This window comes from Spermophilus citellus (assembly GCF_964194105.1).
Source record: "Spermophilus citellus genome assembly, chromosome: 4".
Taxonomy (NCBI): Eukaryota; Metazoa; Chordata; class Mammalia; order Rodentia; family Sciuridae; genus Spermophilus; species Spermophilus citellus.
Window position 1 is genome coordinate 194,880,236 of NC_138185.1, and position 12,419 is coordinate 194,892,654.

General features: G+C 40.2%; 1 protein-coding gene across 2 annotated transcripts in view; it reads left to right on the forward strand.

The window, feature by feature from the left end:
- Positions 1-423: 423 nt before the first annotated feature.
- CHD8 (chromodomain helicase DNA binding protein 8) overlaps positions 424-12,419 on the forward strand; it is a 62,111-nt gene continuing 50,115 nt past the window's right edge. Inside the window, exon 1 of one of the 2 annotated variants that reach the window (XM_081292614.1) lies at positions 424-525. The gene's annotated coding sequence lies outside the window, so the exon portion shown is untranslated. The remainder of the gene's footprint in view (positions 526-12,419) is intronic. The other variant, XM_081292613.1, reaches the window with a different exon arrangement.

Here is a 12,419-nt window from a genome sequence, read left to right on the forward strand (position 1 = left end):
GAAAGCCTATCTGTAGGAGAATATGTTGGGGCTGGACAGACATAGTCGGACAGAAAGCCGAAAATTCTCCCTCCCCTCCCCGCCCGCCTGACGCCGGCACGATCCAAGATGGCTTCCTTGAAACAGGTAACTACATGTGTAAGTTTAGAGCGCCCCCAACGGAGAGGGTCAAAAAGATGCCGAGAAGCCCGTTCACCTGCGAACTGAGCCGTCGGAGGCGAGCTGCCGCCAGATTTTATTTTCAATCAGGCATATCTGTGGTTGCCTACGTACCGTTCTCAGCCTTTTAGGACCTCCCACCTCAAGAGACTTCCTGGATGGCGTTCACACTACCCCGCTGGAAGAGGCCGGGCTTCGGCCCCGCCATTGGTGGGTGGGAGCGAAGGTGGGCGGACCCCAGGGAGAATGGACTACTAGCAAGCTAGATTGAGGCGAGGGCTGGCCATGCTCCGCCGGAAGGCGCCTTGTTCTCCAAGACGCTGAGCTGAAACGCTGACTGGGAAGGAAGCACCAGGACTTGTTCAGGTAGGCTTCCCGCTCACGCCTGCTCCTCAGTGCTGGCCCAAGAGTCTTTCCAGAAGCTCTGACTCTCAGAATGGCTTCAGGAACTTATCCTCCCTCCTCTCCCTCGCGCCCCCTCCCAGTCCCCCAGTTGTAAGGGATCAGGTGCTGGGTGATGGTCTGGACTGAACCATTCTCCTTTGTGAGAGGCCGGGGGAGAGGGCGGCTGCTGGGCCGCGGGGTCCGAGCAGGGCCACGCCGCGAAAGGGGCTGCTTGGGCCACCATGGAGTTTTAAGAGCTTGTCATTGCATTACTGGGCGTGGTGTAGATTAGAGGCAGCGCCTTGTTCTTCCCCCTTCAGAGTAGGAAAAACTCCCCGGCTCCGTTTGCTTACTTCATACTTTCTTTGGGCTCAAGTGGGAGGTTAAAGCTTCTACCTACCTACTTTCTTTCCTTCCTTTCTCTCTCTTTTATTTAATAATAAAAGTGGAGAGGAAAGTATAGAGAGCGTATGCAGATTGTTATTCACTCTTAGGTGTAATTTCCGTGTGTCTTCTCCGAGTGAAGAGCAGGGTGTTGGAGAGTGTGTAGAGGTGATGGGAAAGGAGAGCTCAAGCCTTGTATCTCCTTTGACAGGTCTGCAGAGCTCACTGGATTTCTGTTGCATTATATAAACTCATCAGTGGCAGAGGACCACTCCCCCTACCTCATAGCGAATGCAGTCTCTTTATTTACCTGTCTCTAGTGTCGCAGGGAATTCCCCTGCCATTGCAGCAGCTGTGCAAATGCAGCCACCTCTTTTTAAGGGGCAGTCGTGAAGTGATTAAGGTCTTAACAGAAGAGGTATGTAGTGGACCGGTCGTGTTTTGATGAACGTACAAAGTGAGCTAGAAGTAAAATAATTAGAACTCTATGGCGTTCTCTTTTGAAGAATAGGCACTGGAAAGTCTCAGACACAAGGCTTGGGAACTGCATTATCAGTGTTTGTTGCATCCCACCATCACATCAGCATTCACAGATCATGTATCTCTGTTTTTCTGAGTTTGTCAACTCAGTCAAGGATTCCCTGACTGCATTATCCTCAGCTGAGGTCCCAACTGGTGTGGAGCATATTAAGTACTGGAAAGTGAGTTTTGATTTGGAGAATGTCTTAAGTAATTTGTTCTGCTTACGTATTTCTTTTGTATAGTCACCCAGTAGGTTCCAGAACAAGTTGCAGTCAATTTCGTGGTGCCAGAGTGGGAACAATTTTGGAGTTATTTCAATACTTTAAAAAGATGTAAGAAAAACAACATTTTATATTTAAGAAGGCCTTTTGTTGCAGGAGTAGCATGCCAGTGGGTCTGAAAGGCAAGGCAAAGGACATTGGCCAAAAACAGAGTAAGCCCATTCCTTGAATAGACAGACTGTATGAGGAACTGGAGTGTAGCTAATGGTAGAACATGTGTTTAGATTGTGTGAATATCTGGGGTCAATCCCAGCACCCCCAATTCCCACAAAATGAGGCAGGCTCCCGAGGCTTAAAATGGAAATAGCAAGGATTGGTGGATTGGTTTGGGATAAGTGATTTGATGGACCAGTGTATAGGTGCACAGGTCATACATTACATACATTACCTTTGCTTAATCTGATCTGTCTTGTGACTCTGGCCTGTTGAATTTGCCAGTTCTTTTTTTTTTTTTTTTTTTTTGGTGGTGGTGCTGGGGATTGAACCCAGGGCCTTATGCATGTGAAGCAAGCACTCTACCAACTGAATTGAATCCCCAGCCCAGATTTTGTCAGTTCTTAAATTGACAAATTCTTTTCTTTTTTTGGGGGGGGTTGGCGCTACTGGGGATTGAACTCAGGGGCACTTGACCACCAAGTCACATCTCCAGCCCAATTTTGTATTTAGAGATAGGGTCTCACTGAGTTGCTTAGCACATTGCTGAGGATGTCTTTGAACTCATGATCTTCCTTTCTCAGCTTCCTGGGTTCACTGGGATTATAGGTGTGCACCACTGCCCCTGGCAACAGATTCTTTCTTGGGGTATGAGGGTGCTGGGGTTCAAATCCAGGGCCTAGTGCATTCTAGGCAAGTGGTCTACCACCAAGCTACATCCCCAGCCCAACAAAATTTATTTAGATATGGATGGAAAATGTGTTCATTCAGGTGGTTGTGAATCACCAGGAAACACAGACCTGGCATTTCCCAGGAACACCTTTGCTCTATCATCCCTGAATGATGAGGTAGAGATATCTTGTAATTGTAGGACCCACTATTCCAGAAGTTTGATTATAACAGGAAAAAATCGATATTTTATTTGAAGCATGGTGTTTCTGATAGGTAACAGAGGATGGTGAGGGCAGTTTTTAAAATATACCATTGAATACTTCTGTGAAAAGGTGATTTTTTTTAATGCAATACTACCACTTAATATTAATTTGTGAGTGCCAAAACTATGCTTGCTTACTGAAAGAATGAAATTGAATGTTCTCATTTTTGAAAGGACTGTAACATTCAGATGAATGTTAAAATGCTTTAGTAATATTGTTTGTCCACAGCTCTGGAAGAGTTAAGCTATCTTCTGAGGTTACATTGAGTCTAATATCTGGGAGAAAAACAGAAGACAGACATTTCTCTGGAGCCTCCACCCTCAACCCTAAAAGTTACTGTCCTTCTGTACTTGCATTTAAGCAAGTCGCTTATCTGCAGGTCTTTGTGTGACCTGTCCTTGCACTATTGTGACCACCGTGGAATTTACTGTTTTACTTACAGCGTTTGATTCATTGGTAGATTATCATGTTTCCTGTCACTCAATTTAAAATTTTTGTATTTCCTCTTTAATGAATTTTTTTTGTGTGTGTGGTGTTGGGGATTGAACCCATGGCCTTGTGCCTGCGAGGCAAGCACTCTACCAACTGAACTATATCCCCAGCCCTCTTTAATAAATAAACAATTTATTTTTTTTTTTGCTTCATAGAGTTTATAATCTTCATTATTTTGTTATGATTCTGTTCACTTTTTTTGTTGCAGTCCACTGATATTGTACCCTTTTGCCTCTGTAGTAGAACTTGTAAGGATATAGAGACCCCAATTTTCAAGATGTAGTTCCTTCTGTACCTTCTCTCTAAGTAGTATTTATATGCAACAAAGTTGTTGAATGAACAGTTTCCTATTATTTAAAAGTTTATTTAACCATTTAGTGCATTCTAAACTTTGTCCTGGATATGGATAACCTTTTTCCCTTTAACATCTTAGTTTGTTTATGTGTGAGTTAATGAAGTCATAATTTAGCTCTTTTGTTTGTTTTTCTAATTCTGTTTCCCATTGCCTTTAAATTTTTCTTTGTATTTGTTTGGCAAAGCAAGTCCCACCTTTTTTTTTAAATACTTTTATCTTATTTATTTTTATGTGGTGCTGAGAATCGAACCCAGAGCCTCGCATGTGCTATGTGAGCGCTCTACCGCTGAGCCACAACCCCAACCCTCCACCTTTTTTGTAGTTATTGAAGTTTAAATTTTTTCCCCTCCCCTCTGGGAATTGAACACAGAGACAGTTTACCACTGGGCTATATTGCTAGTTCTTTTTATTTTTATTTATGTATGTGTGCAGATTTTGTACTGCAGATTGAACACAGGGGAACTTTACTATTGAGCTAATCTCTAGTCCTTTTTTTATGTTTTGAGACAAAATCTTTCTAAGTTGCTGAGTTCTTGCCAGGTTACCAGATAATTAAATGGCATACTACTGCAATTGCTGGGTAATAATTTTCAGAACTGTGCTTCTTTTCTCCCTTTATGTTGGCACCTTAAATGTGATAGTACTGGAGCTTGCGATCCTCCTGCTTCAGCCATCCCAGTGGCTAAGTGATGTTTAAAATTTAAGCTACGTAGTTACTGACATTTAAAATTTAAGCTACAAAGTATGTTAATCTCTGAAGATTCTCATTAAGCTGTTGTAAAGGTAACATTTGTTTTTGTTTGTTTGTCTTTTTATTGTCCATTATTTTCTGTCCCTCACTAAGGTTCTTGAGTTGCTTAATGTCACATCTGAAGCAAAATGGTCAACTTTAAAATATATCTTGCCTTCAGATTGTAGCAGGAAACCTTTTTTTTAGATGTAAGTAGACACCATAACTTTATTTTATTTATTTATTTTTATGTGGTGCTGAGGATCAACCTAGTGTCTCATGTGTGCTAGGCAAGCACTCTACCTCTGAGCCACAACTCCAGCCTGCAGGAAACCTTTTAAAATTAAACAATTTCTGTCCAGTAACTGTTATATTATAATCAAAAAATCCAATAGGCATAGATAGAAATTTGCCTGGCATAGATAATTGCTTTACCTTTGTCTTCATCAGGAATGGCCAGGAATATATTCTGAACAGTAAAAATGTATATGGAGCCTAGACAAAGTTCCAGCTTCTTCAAATTCAGATTATCAGTGTACTATTCTCATTATTTTGAAAAGAGTTCCCAGAACAATTATTTATTGTTGTGCATAATTGCTAATCAAAGGTTGACTTTGTTGTTGAAAGACTGAAATAGCCCTGATTTTATTTCCTCTACGAATCACCAGAGTAATTTACTGTATGTTGCTTCATTTTATGTTATTTTCAGATTTTATTTCATTAAAAAAAAGATAATTAAATGGCATACTACTGAAATTGCTTGGTAAAATTTTCAGAACTGTACTTCTTTTCTCCCTTTATGTTGGCACCTTAAATATGATAGTGCTAATCCTTTTTTTGGTAAATCCCAGTATTCTAGTAATTAGTAATTCCATAATAACACCTTTTTGTTTTGAGAGTCTGTAACTTCTAAGACTATGTCAGTAACTTTTTGAGAAAAGTTATACAGTAGCTGATTTTCCCCCTTCTTTTTCTTTCCTTCCTTCCTTTCTTTTTGCTTGTGAAAGTGTATGTGTGAGTGAGTGTGTGCAGCACCCCCGCTCCCCAAGATTGGGCCCAGGGCTTCCAAGATGCTTAGCACATGCTCTACCACTGAGCTATATCCAGAGCCCCTTAACTGAATTCTTAATTTTATTTGACAGGGAGGAGGATATTAATGAGTTGTTAAGCCTTTAGGGTTTCTCCAGTTGTTTTTTGTGGTCATTACAGAAACCTTTGGAATTTTCTGCTTTCCTTATTTCTACTACATCTTTTGAGGGTGTACTATAGACATCTTTGAGGCTTATTCCTTAGGACATCAGTATTCAGAAGTACATTGTCCCATTAGTGATATGAGAAGATCTTTTTGGTTGGTTGTAGAAGAAATTTCTGTACTTTGGTTGCCTATTTAGAACCCAAATCAACAAATTATTTTGTGTGGAACAAGATTTTATCAGGTATACATTTACCTAGGTAAAATAAATGGAAAATTTTTCAGGATTTTTGAATTAGGAATATCAAATTGCATGAAAATCTTCTTCATTGCGCCTCCTCAGAACTCAAGTTATTTATTTATTTATTTTCAAATTTTACCCCTTTCTGGGGGGTGGGACACATCAGTCATCTCTTCCCTTGTTTGCATATGAATTCTCTTATAAAATGTAGTGCTTTGCCTGCTCTCTGGTTGTGTCTCCCATTAAGGCTTTTTTTTTTTTTTTTTTTCCCAATGAGGTTTGGTCATTTCTTTTCATTGCTCTCCTGAAAAGTCATGGGAGTCAAAAGCTAAGGTAACTGGCTCTAGGTAGGCCTGAGAACTACCCAGGGATAGCCTTGTCAGAGAAATCAAAGTTACTACAAGCAGGTCCACACTGCTCCTCCCTTTACTAGGGATTGAACCCAGGGGCACTTTACCACTGAGCTGCACCACTGGCCCCCCACCTTTTTTTTTTTTAATTTTAAGATAGGATCTTATTAAATTGCTTAGGGCCTTGCCAAGTTGCTGAGGCTGGCCTTGAACTAGCAATTCTCCTGCCTCAGCCTCCCAAGTGGCTTGCAGCCAATGTGCCATTGTACCCAGCCTCACAAGCAGATTTTGTGAAGTAAATGGAGTATTTATGAAATAGTAGCATATTCCTACAAACATGAAAATGATTAGTTGAATTACTTGGGAAGTTGCCTTAGACATCAGTGCTGGTTGTGTTCCATGCTTAGGAGGTTAAGGTAGTACAAGGGTCCTTTCATCATGCCAAGCAGTCCAACTATTCTAATTATGAAACTTCCACATGTGTTTCAATATCCCACCTGATTCTGCTTAGCACATCAGCTCTGCTAAGTCTACAAGTAATAATTTTGCTTTGAGATAAGCCTTTATTGGTACTGTTTTAAAATATTGGATGAGGAATAATATATTTGTTTGTACTATGTGCCAAGCATTATATATTATCTTTTAATCTTTAGGACTACTCTGAGATGAATGGGATGTTAGTTCATTTACAAAGGACGACTTAGGTAGATAACTAGGAGTAGGACTCTGGTCTGTCCGATCAAAGCCCTATTTGTTATCCAGTCTTCCCCCATTTAAAAGTTCAGTGCTAACTTCTGTGGGAAGTATGAGACAGGTAGGCATTTAGTAACTTGTTAAAGATATACCTTTAGCAGTTGTAGAACCTTGAGCACATAAAATTTCTTTTTACTTTTGAATCTCTCTTTCTTTCTTTTTTTTTTTTTTTTTTTTTTTTTGGTACTGGGGATTGAACCCAGGGGTGCTTTACCGCTGAGCCAAAAAATAAACCCCTTTTTGTTTTTTTACTTTGAGACAGGACCTTGCTAACTTGCTGAGACTGCCTTTGAACTTGTGATCCTCCTGCCTCAGCCTTTCCAGCTACTGGGATTATAGGCATGCACTACCATGCCCAGCCAGATTGTCTTAAATTGACCAAAGAGCAGTCATCCTTAAAAGATTAAGTTTTTATTTTCTATCTTCAGACTTAGGCTAAAACACCAAGGGTTTACTGGGGAGAAGAAATCTACAATGAGGTTGACTTAAAAAAATGATCCATGCCCTATTTTTGAGTCATAAGTATATAGTGTCATTCATTTACTTCCTGCCATAGCTGTAAATTGGTTACTACTAACGCATTATAATCCTAAAACTAAAAAGGATAACTAAAATTTCATTATTTTCAACAGTGATTATTACACTGTAGAAAAGTTGTGGGGGGATGATTCTGGGGATCAAACCCATGATCTCACTCATGCTAAGCAAGCACTCTACCACTGATCTATATCCCCAGCTCACTAAAAGCGTCTTTTATATATATATATATTGCGTATAGCTCCTTTTGCTGTATGTTAAAGCTGTGTCTGCTATAGGTATTAAAACATGACGAATACCTTATGTTATTGTGTCTCTTCTAAATGGATGGGAAAGTGTATCACTGCAGAAACCTTTGCATTACCCTTCTGTAGTTTCACTCCCACATAACTTTCGCTGGAAGTTCATTGTATTCTTTTAGCAAAAGTACATTGAAGATGTGCTTTGAGACAGGACCTTACTAACTTGCTTTGAACTTGCAATCCTCCTGCCTCAGCCTTCCAGCTACTGGGATTATAGGCATGTGCTACCATGCCCAGCCAGATTGTCTTAAATTGAACAGGTCACACACAGTCCTTGCCCTTGAGAAACTTGCATTTTAATGGGGGAGGGAAGGATAGCAAACAACTAATGATACAGCCAGTTATTCAATCTACTATAAAGGAGAAGTACTGAATATTAAGAGGAATTTATAATAGTCTATAACTTAGAACATAGTATTGTTAGTTAAGAATGTGATTTCCGGAAGCTACACTGTTTAAATTTGAATCTGTCGCCACTTTTCACTAGCTATAGGATATTGGGCATATTACTTATCTCTGTGCCTCATTCAGTTCTTCATCTGAGAAATAAAGGTAGTTATTTCAGACTTGTTAAGAAAGTATAGGCCGGGCATGGTGCTGCACACCTGTAATTCCATCAACTCAGTAGGCTGAGGCAGGAGGATTGCAAGTTGAAGGCCAGCCTCAGCAATTTAGGGAGATCCTAAGGAACTTAGTGAGACTCTGTCGCAAAGTAAAAAAGGGCTGGGATTACTCAGTAGTTAAGTGTCCCAGGCTTCAATCCTCAGCACCAAGAAAAGAAAAGCAAATTGAGCTGAGGATGTGGTTCAGTGATAGAGCCAGCATGTGTGAGACTGGGTTCATATTCCTAGCACTGCAAAATAAAAAACCACAGTGGAAAAGAAAAGAATCAGTTAGAAGGCAATACCAGTCTAGGGACGCGAAGTTGGTAAATTAAGCCAGTAAATGGATTTCTGGAATATTTAAGGGATAGAGATAGAATTTTTAAATGTTGGATTTAGGTGTAAGGAAGGTTTTAGGTCTCTGTAGCCACAACTGGATAGGAGGTGCTGGAGAATGGTTACCTCCAATGACTGTTGAAAAGACTGAATAATAATTGAGGCTGTGTATTTTAATTAGACATCCTTGAAAAGAAACTATAGTGTAAAAGTAAAAGGAGGGAAAAGGACCAAAATGAAATTAGATAATTTAAAGAATTGGTAGAGAAGAGTAGCAAAGGAGAAGTGTCCGAAGAGGTAGAAAACAGCATGTATAGTATGGTGCCCTTGAAACCAAGGGAAAAAAGTGTTTGAGGTCAGGAGTGGTTTTTCTGCAATCTTTATGACTCTTTCTTTGGTCCTTGAGTGTCTTAATGTAGGTCTTTTCATCATTCAAAGTTGATTGTCTTTTGGGGGGGTGTACCAGTGATTGAACTCAGGGGTACCCCACCACTGAGCCACATCCCCAGCCCTATTTTGTATTTTATTTAGAGACAGGGTCTCACTGAGTTGCTTAGTGCCTCACTGTCACTGAGGCTGGCTTAGCCTCCTGAGCCGCTGGGATCACAGGCTAACTAACGCCACCATGCCTGGCTGGGTATCTTTTGTTGTTGGTGGTGCTGGAGATTGAATCCAGGGGCACTTTACCACAAAGGTAAGACTGGAATCCTAATTATTTATTTATTTACTTTTGTTTTGAGACAGGGTCTCACCAGGTTGCTGAGGCTGGCCTCTAATTTGCAATCCTCTTCCTGCCTCAGCTTCCAGAGTTTCTGGGATTATAGCTGTTCTTCACCATGCACAGCTGTTATCATTCAGAGTTGGATACTGAATGAAGCCAGTTAGCTGAACATTAACTTTGGACTTTAGAGAACCTAAAATGTAGCTATTCCTGTGTGCCTTAAATTAGTCTCATTAGGCAGGGTGTGATGGCTCAAACCTGTAATCTCATCTGCTTGGTAAACTGAGGCTAGAAGATTGCAAGTACGAGTCCAGCCTGGGCTATTTAGGGAGATTCTGTCTCAAAATAAAAATAAGAAAAAGGGCTAGGGATATACCTTAGAGGTATAGTGCCTCTGGGTTCAATTATCAGTACTACAAAAAAAGTGGAAATGGTGGGGGGTGGCAGGGCTGGGAATATAGTTTGTAGCTCAGTGGTGGAGTGCTTGCTTAGCATGCATGAGGCCCTGGGTTCAGTCACCTATTCCATAAAAATAACAGCAAAATTAGGTTTACTTTAGAGGGAACAGAAGCTGTAGTGCATGCTCAAGCTTACAGGTATTGGCTTGCTGAAATTAAATATTTTAGAAGCCATTAATCTAGATACTGATGCCCTCTGAGGCTGATAGCATCTCCTAGGCAGGTACAGATATTGACAAAAGCAGATTTCTTTTCCCAGTTGTCTATCCAGACACGTTTGTTCAATACTTCCTAGGACAGAATAGTTATGTGTCAAGTAGTGTGTTAGGTGTTTCTTTAATCCTCGTAAATAGTTTTGTAATTCGGTACTCCTGTCTTCTTTATATGGAGAAATGAATAAGACTCAGACTAATTTACCCAGGTCTCTTATACCTCCATGTACAAATATAAGTAAAATATAAAAGGACTAAACAAAATGCTACCATGGCTTATAGGTATTGTAGTTTACTTCTGCCTTGACAGTGGAATGTAGACATCAGAAAGTCTTTCAACTATTAAGTCCAGTGGACATTTTAAAGTTTGTTATTGGACATTTTTGTTTTGTTTGCTATATCGCTCTTCCCCCTGCAAATTTCTGCTCTTTTTGCTTTTGTGACACTGAGCTCTCCTGCTGCTCTAGCTCTTCCTTTTCTACCTGCTTAAGTAGGCATACCTTATTCTGATCCTTCTCTAAGGCTGTTCTTTAGATTTTCTCCAACAAAAATCACAAATAGTTGGGGGCTGCAATTAAGTATTTTGTTTAACCTGCAAACGTTTACTTTTTAAATATTTTTTTAAATTTTTCTATATTTAAAACTTAGAAGATTTTTCATAAATTTGTTTTTGTTGTTGTTACTGGGAATTAAACCCAGAGGTCCTTAACCACTGAGCCACACCCCCAGCCCTATTTGTATTTTATTTAGAAACAGGGTCACACTGAGTTGCTAAGCACCTCGCCATTGCTGAGGCCAGCTTTGAACTTGAGATCCTCCTGTCTCAGCCTCCCGCGCCGCTGGGATTACAGGCATGCCGTGCACGGCTCCATCATGTTCTTTTGAACTATATTGTTTTAATTCAAGTCTTACACATCTTATTAGAATTATTGGTTGCAAACACCAGAAATCATCTTTGAACTGACTTAAGCAGAAAGAGAATTTATTGGAAGTTGATTGTATGGCTTAAAAAATAATGGGAATGTTAGAGAACCTGGTTTAGAAAATGGTCAGAAATTGAGACCTGACCACAGAGATCAGGGATCAGGGTCACATCACTGAACAGATTGACCCTAGGGAATGTGTCTTATATGTGTCCTTGTAGAGGATGATACTGTAGAACCCTGTTGTTTCTCATTGCCAAATACTATCTGACTGGTTGATCTGGGCCTTTTGTTGTTGTTGTTGTTGGAGGAGGTAGGGGTGAGTGAGGTTACTCAGAATTGAATGCAGGGGCATTTAGCTATTGAATCATCTCCTGATACCTTTTTATTTTTTATTGTGAAATTTAAATTCAAAATAAATTAGGGTCTTATTAGGACCTTGCTAAGTTACTGAGGCTGGCCTTGAACTTGTGATACTCTTTGCCTCAGCCTCCCAAGTCACTGGGATTACAGACTTTTGCCACCACATCCAGCTTGTTCTTGAGTCTTTGCATTATTGCTACAAAGTCAGAGTTCACCAGCAGGGGTGTCCACTTGAACCAGCCTAGGTCATGTTCATATTTCTTTGTCAGGAAGAGGAGGAAGGGACCTAACCCCTCCTCCCTGACTCTATAGTAGATAAGATCCCACTGAAGATTCCTCCCTATTCCCACAATTAGGAAGGGCCCTTTTAGTCACTGAGCAGGGAAAAAAAAATCGGCATGTATCCATTGTGCAACTCTTTCATGGACACTCAGCAGCCTTGATTCTGTATCCTCTAAGCCCCCAACCCCAGCCAAAGTTACCTAACCAAAATATATTTCTGTTCATGTCATTCCATTTTTCTGAGGCTTCTTAAATCTACCTGTAAGAAAATGCCTTAATGTAGTATTCAGTGTCCTCCATTGTTCAGCCCTTACCTATCCCTTCATCCTCATCTCCCTCTAGTATCTTTGTGATTTACATTTTGGCAAAACTGAACTACTGAAGGAAATACTTAGTTTCTTCAGGGTGTCTCATTGCTAGTCTCTTCTGCCTTTCCTTTTACAGTCTCTGCCTCCTGATCATGCCTTTCTATGGCTTACCTTACCTTCCCACCTAGTTAAGTCTTCTTCATCTTTTAAGAAACTACTGCTTTGGTATCTTTTCCTTCTTAGTTAAGTTCTTTTTCTCTGTGTTCCTATCATAACCCTGCTGATTTCATTATCACCTTGTATTATATCACCTCCTATTATAATTGTTTACATTTGTCACTGTTATCAGAGTCCCTACCATTTTTTCCCCACATATATACAAATATTCTCTGAATGGGCTGAAGGGAATGTGTCTTATATTTATCTTTGGGTCCCAATACTAGC